The sequence below is a fragment of the Ceratotherium simum genome, chromosome 20 (assembly GCF_057802395.1).
Source record: "Ceratotherium simum simum isolate JZ-2026a chromosome 20, ASM5780239v1, whole genome shotgun sequence".
In the NCBI taxonomy this organism is placed as follows: Eukaryota; Metazoa; Chordata; class Mammalia; order Perissodactyla; family Rhinocerotidae; genus Ceratotherium; species Ceratotherium simum.
Genome location: NC_141919.1, coordinates 7,100,279 through 7,109,778, shown reverse-complemented (window position 1 = coordinate 7,109,778; position 9,500 = coordinate 7,100,279). Strand labels below are relative to the sequence as shown.

The 9,500-nt window shown below is 39.1% G+C and overlaps 1 protein-coding gene across 17 annotated transcripts in view; it reads left to right on the top strand.

The window, feature by feature from the left end:
• Positions 1 to 6,412: 6,412 nt before the first annotated feature.
• Positions 6,413 to 9,500, top strand: part of LOC101398151 (solute carrier family 28 member 3-like) — an 80,886-nt gene continuing 77,798 nt past the window's right edge. For 11 of the 17 annotated variants that reach the window (XM_087444350.1, XM_087444348.1, XM_087444346.1 and 8 more), the window contains exon 1: positions 6,413 to 6,744. The gene's annotated coding sequence lies outside the window, so the exon portion shown is untranslated. The remainder of the gene's footprint in view (positions 6,745 to 9,500) is intronic. The other 6 variants (XM_087444357.1, XM_087444355.1, XM_087444354.1 and 3 more) reach the window with 1 other exon arrangement.

The window sequence follows — 9,500 nt, the reverse complement described above, 5'->3', positions numbered from 1 at the left end:
AATATTTCTGTTAAAATCAGTTCTCTAATTCATTTATGCAGATTAGGGGAAAATGATTTATAATGAATTATCTTTAAAATTACCTCCTGTATATTTCTGTCCCCTATCCCCCCCAAATCTGGTGCTAAAGTAAACAGTAATGCAATGTACTGTTTCAGGGGCCAAAACAATCTGTGATCTTAATTTCCTAAATATTCAAAGATTTTAACTTTCTGCCAATACAAACAAAAGTCTCAAGTGGCCACAAATCACTTCTTAGTAGTTAGTAGGAGGAAAAAATGCAGAGTATAAAGATTATTTAACTAAAACTTTATTATTTATGCCTTTTCCCCACACTGCAAGCACTCTTTAGCATTAAAACATTGCGCGTACACAACTACCACAGTTTACATTTGTTCAGGAACATATGATCACATTGAAAATAAATAACTTTCTATTTCATAGTTTAATTGGTTCTTAAATAGTTTCCCTAGGGGGAAAACAAGTATTCTGTATTCTTTAAGAAACTAGCATACATAAATGAACTGCTATGTGTTCATTTAAACTTTGAGGAAACCTAAAGATAAACTTTTGGCTGTTTTTTTTCTAAAATGCAATAGAGATATGCACCTAATCACTGTTCACATAGTGAAGAGATGGGATGGTAGATAAGCTGCATCTTTTGTAAGAATACAGTTGCAGAATATTCTAAATTGGAAAAAAAAAAAACTGACACTGACAACTGTTTAAAGGAAAAAAAAAACCAAAGTCAAGAAAAATGTTGAAGAAGAAAGTCTTAAATAGAAGAGAGAAGTGTTATACAACACAAAGACAAGACGTAGAGATTCGAAAAACACTCATTTTACTGCTTTAAAAGACAGACAAAAAATGATAGGCAGAAGAAGCCAGCCCTGATGGCCTAGCAGTTAAGGTTCAGCGTGCTCTGCTTTGGCAGCCCAGGTTTGGTTCCTGGGCACAGAACCAAATCACTCATCTGTCAGTAGCCATGCTGTGGTGGCGGCTCACACAGAAAAAACAGAAGAACTTACAATTATACACAAATATGTACTGGGGCTTTGTCAGGGAGGTTGAGGGGGCAGGAAGAAAAATGGAGGAAGATTGGCAACAGATGTTAGCTTAGGGCTAATCTTCCCTGCAAAAAAAAAAGAAAAAAAGATAGGCAGAGGGATTCCAGACCGATTAGAACTGAGGCAGCTGTAACAAAAATGGAACACAGTACAGTGATTTGACCTCATTCAGGAAATGACTGATTAAAATGAAATTTCACAAGTCTTCATGTCTATAATAACATATTAATGTACAAAATACCAAAAATACGAATTCTGGATTTTCCCCTGAGGTTTATCATAAACTATGAAACTTCTGTTTGATGCAGTGACTTTTACAACCTTCTCTGTTGAGCAGCACACGCTGTACAGGTACAGATGCGCTAGGATTTTACTGTGAGAATTACCGTTCGCATCTCAAACTACTGAGTTGCCTTTTTACCCATACTTATGTACATTTCATTTCCATTATAAGACACTTAAGACCCTTCTAGTGGTACATTTGAATCAATGTATCACATAAAAAAGAATCTTTACTTTTAAAATGAATTTTTTTTAGCCCTGTCGCACGATGGGTTTAATTGAACAGTTGAAGCTTAATATAACTACACTGTAGTTATATTAAGTACAGTAACTACGTTGTACTGTCTAAACTAATTCACAGCTCTAGGAAAATGTTTAAGTTTTAAAATAGAACAAAGATGAGACTGCACACTTATGAGCAGTAAAATACTAGAAAACAGTGAATGAATAAAAAAGATGATTTTTCATCAGTGGCCATTCATTACTTTGCTTTTAGGAACCTTGAAATTGTCTTCTTTGAGTTTCAAATGTTCTGTAAATCCAGTCGTTTCTTAGCTTCCTCAATATCACCTTGCATCGCTGAGATAAGTGACTGCAGAGAGAACACACCAGGCGAAGATGATCAGAACCCGCTGCTGGACTCCCTGCTGCTCCTGTGCACAGCCTCCTGCAAACCCCGAGGGCGGTAGCGTCTTTAGCATGGGGCAGATGCCTGTAAATGTTCCATCCCTTTTCCAGACTCAAGTAGAAGTCAACGGTACACACAAGATGGCCCTGATCTTCTTGCAATTTCTTAGAGAAAGGCAAAAGCAAAAAGATACATTGCAAGTACCAAATGGAAGAAACAAATATTCACTACCAATTCCCTTCAGTATTTACACTTGTGAAAGAAACTCTACAATAGAATTAAAACTGTCACATACACTAAGATACTTGATACCATTTGTTTCAAATGTTCTGATTTACTGTTTCTTACACTTCAAAGCATTGCAAAGCATCCATTATTCATCACAGTGTTAATTCTTACTTGTTCCTTAAAATATGAAAAGGAAATAAAGATGGCATTAACTTCACACTGTTGGAGAGAGGCAGCCAGCCTGCTGGGTTTGAATCTAGGCTCCATCACTTACTCTGTGGCCCTGGGCAAATTACTTAACCTCTCTGTGCCGACTTCCTCATCTGCGAAATGGGCAACATAATTCCTCATATGGTTGTTGTGAGGATGAAATGAGTGAATTCACGTAAGTCACTTAAAACAGTGCGTGGCACATATTAAATACTCAAATATTATCTGTCCTGCCATGGTTATTACCAGTAGAAGCAGTAGGAGTAGCTACAGTAATATTTAAGAAGATCTAAATAAAAACTTAGCTAAAGAATCAAAGTTCTTTTCTGGTCTGAGGTGGCCAACGATGGCCCATTGTGATTTCCCCACAGAAGTCCTCTTTGAAGGTATGCAAGATATGAGTTTCCTACAGTACAGAAATGTTAAAAAGATTACCATCAGATTACAGAGCACCTGAAATTTAAAATATATCTTCATGTTTACGCATGGAGTAATTTAAATGAAACAATCGACCCTCATTGAATTTTTAAAGACAGTTTAAAATCTAAGTGCAGTTTTTCCTGAATTCTTCCATTGTTCCTGTTCCTGCCCCTGACTTTACATGTAAACATTATAACAGAGTAAGGATGATATTATACCACAAATCTGGTATGATTTGCTGTTTATAGAAAAACTAACATGCACCAAAGTAATTAAGAGTCTTATCAAGGCAAAAAAACTGAGCAAAGACACCAAAGAGGGAATGAGCAAAGTATTAAGAGATGTTACTACTGAAAGAACTAGTTCTGAGGTGAATCAGGATCCATGTGTCTCTCACACACCACGTTACAGCACCTTTGAGGGGCAGGCAGAGCTGAAGACTGATGTGGGGGCAGAGGAGTCAATGTAGGTTCCTGACCAAGGAACCATGTGACAAATGGGTACAGGACGTGTTGAAGCAAAATGCTGCAGGAGGCAGAAGATGCTCTGGACTCTGAATGTTAGTACACTCCTATAAAGGACAAATCTGAGTCCAAAAGGCAGAAAAACCACTGAAGAGAGCAATCAAACACAGAAGACAGTTGAGGCTAGACTAGGATGTGGCACTGGAAATGGAGAGGTTTAGACAATTTAGAAACATGTACCTTGAGACTAGAGGTATATTCTGAAGTGTATGACTTAAGAAAATCTAATCTAGGAAGTGATCCTTAAAACTGAAGCGTCTGTTACAAATCAGCTAAGAGTACAGCTAGATCATTTACAGTAATAAAAGCAATAAAGAGAGAATAAGAACAACTTATACCTAATAAGAATGGCCTATTTAAAAGAAATAAAATATGGAAATATGAACTCAATAATTATTTATTCTTTCTTACCTAACATAGCAAGTTCGCCATGTACATAAAATGATTCAGACCAAAAAAAAAGAAGGAAATATTACATGAGTCTTTTAGATTAAGATGAGTTTTATCTTCTCTCTTAAAAAAATAAAATAATCTATCTTTCATAAACTTCTTGATTTGTTGGGGGAGGGTCATGATCCCTTGAGGTCATTACAATGGGATCTCTCCAAGTGTCCCTATGTAAAACTTGGCATACAACTTAACGGGATTTACGGATTTTATGAAGCCCATTAAAAAAAAAGAACCCTGATTTAGACAATTTAAAAGAAGAAAATACAGATATTAGAAACAGGACTTTTCTCTATAACATAGCTCTTTTTAGAGCTTTGGTTTTGTTAGATTACTAAATCTAAAATCGCTTACAGAAGAGTTGAAATTACATACTACGCTAAATTCAGAGTGTTTAAGAGAAGCAGGGCAGTGTTGGAGAGAGAGCACTGAGTTAAGAATCAAGACTGGGGTTCCAGACCTGGTGAACGGCATATCTACCCTCTCTGGGGCTCAGCTTTCTCAGCTGTAATTGAGGGGTTTGAGTTAGAAGACATAAGGAGCCCCATGGGTTTGCACTATGAACCAATAAATATGACTTGCATTCTTTCTTTTCAGTAAAATTCTGAATAAAAAGGAAACTAAGATATGTAAGACCTTGACCATTATAAAACATTATTGCGAGAAATGGTAAAGACGTCTATTCTCCCTAAATTGACCTACAGATTCAATGCTATCCCAAAGTCCCTGTAGGTTTTTTTTTCAACCGTGGAAACTGAGAAGTGATTCTAAAATTTATGTGGAAATGCAAAAGGCCAAAATTATCCAAGAAAATCTTGAAAGCAAAATGGGAGGACTTATACAATCAGATATCAAGAGCTATTATAAAGGTATGGAAATTAAGACAATGTGGTAATGGCCCAAGGATAGGCTAGGAGACCAAGCACGTATGAGCGCACTTTAGACTCTCACACATATAACGTCACTTGATTTATGACCAAGGTGACACTGAGTGCTGTCAGGAAAGGACAGTATTTTCAATAAATGGGCTGGTTCAATGTCCACATGGGAAAAACATTAATTTTGAGCCCTACCTCACACCATACCCAAAAATCAATTTGCTGTGAAAAGTAAGACAATTTAGCTTTTAGAAGAAAACCTCCATGAATATCTTCATGACTTTGGAGTAGGCAAAGATTAAATGGAATATAAAAAGCACTAACTAACCATAAAAGAAGAATGATAAACTGGATTATATTAAGATTAAGAACCTCTTTTCTTCAAATTCACACCATTCCATTAAGTGAATTAAAAAAAAAAAAGCAACAGAGTTGGAGAAGATATTTGTAATACATAGTTCCAGCAAAAGAATTGGATCTAGGATACATTAAGAACTTCTTTAAGTCAATAAGACAGCCACTCTATTGTTTAAAAAATGGGAAAAGACTTGAACAAGCACATCATAGATGTCTGTTATTGGCAAAGGAAAGGAAAAAGAAAAACTATGAAAAGTCTGAACCCCCTACCAATGGAAAATTGAGTTTCTCCTAACTATAGAAGGACTTCCAAGGGATTCCTTAATTGGCTCTACAGTAGCAGTTCTGTAATCTGAGCAGAAATTAGTCATGGGATAGCCTCCCCTCCCCTTCATTTCCTCCCTCTTTCTACAGAAAAATAGTGTGTGTTCTTTCATCAGTTCTTTTCCTTATCTGCTCCAACAAATAATTTTCACATCCTCATTACTCAAAAATAAGAGAAATATTGAGCATAAGGGTAAGTAGTTCTGTGCCATTTCTATTGCTTATACCGCTATCACTTAGCCCTGTGGTTTTCCAACTGTGACACAGTTCTCTTCTATAAACTCTTCAAAGAAGATGAAATTTAGAGCAACTAGAACTCTGTTTTTGCCTCACGCTTGAGCTAATCAAAAGATTCAGCCATATCCGGCAGATTAAGCACTTAAACTGTGTGGGTCCTGTGAAAAGAGCGGAAGAATATACCCTCAAAGTGATTTAAAAGAGAAAAAAAATCACCTTGCAATTTTATCAGAAAGCACCATCCATGTAGTAAGCAGTTCTATCTTAACAGGGTGACCATGAAATTAAAGGGTGAATTGACTACACTAACTGTGGCAAGGTCAATTTTACAAAACAGGATCTTAAATACTTCACTTTTATCTCCAGTAAAGGTAAATACCTGGGCAGTTATAAACATTAATATTATTGTCATTTCGGTTTGTAACTCCACTTTTTATTTTCTACATGATTTAAACAATAAATGCATAAAAATTATTAATCTGTTATTGGCACACAACGCATAAAAATGTAATTTGTAAATATTTGCGTACTATTAAGTTGGTGAAATTTAAATTAGATTTTTATAACTTTAGGATGTTAAATGCAACCCCCATCGTAACCACAAAGAAAACATCTATAGACAATACACAAAAAGAAGACATCTCCCGGACCAGACACAAACCAGGCAGTGGCCTACCAGGCGCTCCCTGACCACAGCTGAGGAGGCGGGGCCGCGGCGGGGGCGGGGCCGCGGCTACGGAACCCGAGAGGACGCCGAGCCATTGGCCGAGGCGGAGCGCGCAGGCCGGCGGGCTGGGTGAGCTGGGCACCGTTCCACGCCGGCCGCTGTCGCCGCGCTCCCGCCCACAGCCGCACTTACTTCCACTGTTGCCGCTGCTCCGGGACAGAGATGCCGCCTCTAGTCGCCGACAGCTTCGGTTGGGCAGCGGCGTGAGGGACTCGCCGCGGCGTGTCGTCTGTCCCCCGGCCCTTTGTGCGGCCGGCCGAGCTCCCGCGTGTCCCCCGCTGGTCGGGGGCCGGGCACCCCCTCGACGGCCGCCCCCGCGCCCCGAGGAGGCGGCGTCCTGAGGCACCTGCCGAGCTCCCGCCGGCCGAGCGGAGCGGCGCTTCGGCGGCGCTGCCGGCAGCGGGCGTCCCCGCAGGTGAGCGCGGGGGGCGCGGAGCCCCACCCCGGGCCGGGCCACGTGGGGGCGGGGCCCTCGGCCGGGGGCTCGGGCGGGTCGTGGGGCTGCGGCAGCGGCGACCCCTGCCCTCCGCCCGGCTCCCGCTCCCGAGGCGGGGGACCGCTGGGCGGGCTGAGGGAGCCCGTCCCTGCCCGCGGCTGCGACCCCCCGGGACCGGGCTTGAGGGGTGGTGAGGGCGCGAGACGGGGGGTGAGTTTCTTCTTCAGTTTCGGTAGAATTGGCCGGTGAACCCGTCTGAGCCTGGGGCTTTCTGTTTTGGAAGGTTATATTGATTCAGTTTCTTTAATAGACATAGGCTTATTTAATAGTCGATTTCTTTTTGTGTGAGTTTCGGCAGACTGTCTTTTTCAAGGAATTGGTCCATTTCATCTAGGTTATCAAATTTGTGGGCATAGAGTTGTTCATAGCGTTCCTTTATTATCCTTTTAATTTCCATGGGATCTGTCTGTAGTGATGTCCTCTTTCATTTCTGAGTTAGCTTAGCTCTAGGCTTATCGATTTTACTGATCTTTTCAAAGACCCAGTTTTTGATTTTGTTGATTTTTTGTATTGATTTCCTGTTTTAATTCCATTGATTTCAGGTCTAATTTTTTATTATTTCTTTTCTTCTGATTACCTTGGATTTAATTTGCTCTTTTTTCCCCTAGATTCCTAAGGTGGAAGCTTAGATTATTGATTTTAGATCTTCTTTTCTAATATGTGCATTCAGTGCTATAAATTTCCTCTAAACACTGCTGTCACTGCATCTGACAAATTTTGATAAATTATGTTGTCATTTTCATTTACTGTAGTTCAAAATATTTTAAAATTTATTTTGAGATGTCTTTTTTGGCACATGTTATTTAGAAGTGTGTTTAATCTCCATGTATTTGGGGATTTTCTAGCTATCTTTGTTATTAATTTCTAGTTTAATTATATTGTGGTCTTATGGTAGACATTGTATCATTTCTATTCTTTCAAATTTGTTCAGGTGTGTTTTATGGCCCAGAATGTGGTCTGTCTTGGTGAAGGTTCCATGTGAGCTTGAGAAGATGTGTATTGTCTTGTTGGATGGAGCCGTCTGTAGATGTCCATTGTATCCAGTTGATTGATGGGATTGTTGAGTTCAGCTATGTTCTGATTGACTTGTGCCTGCTGCATCTGTCCATTTCTGATAGAGGAGTGTTAAAGTCTCCAGCTATAATAGTGGATTCATGTATTTCTTTTTACAATTCTATCAGTTTTTGCCTCACGTACTTTGATGCTCTGTTGTTAGGTGCATACACATAATGGATTGTTATGCCTCCTTGGAGAATTGACCCCTTTATCATTATGTAATGTTTCTCTTTATCGCTGATAGCTCTCGTTGTTCTGACGTCTGCTCTGTTTGAAATTAATACAATAATTCCTTTCTTTTGATTGGTGTTAGCATGGATTATCTTTCTCCATTCATTTACTTTTAATCTACATGTGTCTTTTTATTTAAAGTGAGTTTCTTGTAGACAACATATAGTTGGGTCTTGTGTTTTTGATCCACTCTGACAATCTCTGGGTTTTAATTTGTGAATTTAGATCATTGACATTTAAAGCAATTATTGTATTGGATTGTATTGGATTGTATGTATTATAGTATGTATGTATTGGATTATATGTATTATTGTATTGTATGTATTGGATTATTGTCTGTTATATTTCTTACTGCTTTCTATTTGTTGCTCTTGTTCTTTGTTCCTATTTTTGTCTTTCTCTATTTTTCTGCCTTTTTAGTTTTTGATTGAGCATTTTGTATGATTTTGCTTTTTGTTCCTTTGTAGCATATCAGTTATACTTCTTTTTTTCCACTTTTTAAATGATTTCCCTAGGGTTTGCCATATACATTTACAGTAAATGCAAGTCTGTTTTCAAAAAACGCTATACTGCTTCACGGGTGGTGCAAGTACCCTATAATGAGAAAAAATACTCCCAATTGCTCCCTACTATCTCTTGTATCATTACTGTCATTGATTTCACTTATACCTAAGCATATATCTACAATTTATTGGTTTTAATCTCTTGGAGAGCCAACCTATGGATTAAACATGGGACAATGCTTCAATTACATGACAAAATGTAAATGTTAGCAGCACAGACAAACAAAAACAAACACATTATTGACAGAAGGTGAGTTGTACAAAGGGAAAGGAAAGGCAGAGGAACTGTGGAGACACAGTCTCATGCATAGAGAAAATCATGAGATTAGGGTGAAGGTTCACAAGCCAAGAAATTAATAATAATAACTAGTATTTCTTGAGAGCTTCTGTGTGTTGGGCACTGAAGGCTGCAAATGCATTATTTTGTTGCATCATCATGAGAAACCCCAAGAGATACGGATTATCGATTTCCGGGGTTTACAGGTAAGGAAAGAGAGGCACAGGAAGGTTATGTAAATTACTCAGGGATGCAGAGCTGAGAAACTGAAGAGCAAGGATGCCAAGCCAGGTGGTCCATCTCCAGAACCAGTGCTTTAGCCGCTGTGCTGCCGCTTCCCTCATCACTAAAGGGAGCAAATTTACATGATGTTACAAGAGAGCAGCAGCAAATTAATGAAATGAACATGACATATTGGAAAGGAAGAGGGAGGAGAAGTAGTGGGAGTGGGAGTTTATCCTCCCCCTCATGTTAGGTGGTAAAGATGTTGTCTAAAATGGATCTGTTGTTATGCAGCAGGATCAGCATATTTAGGATTATGGGGGTAA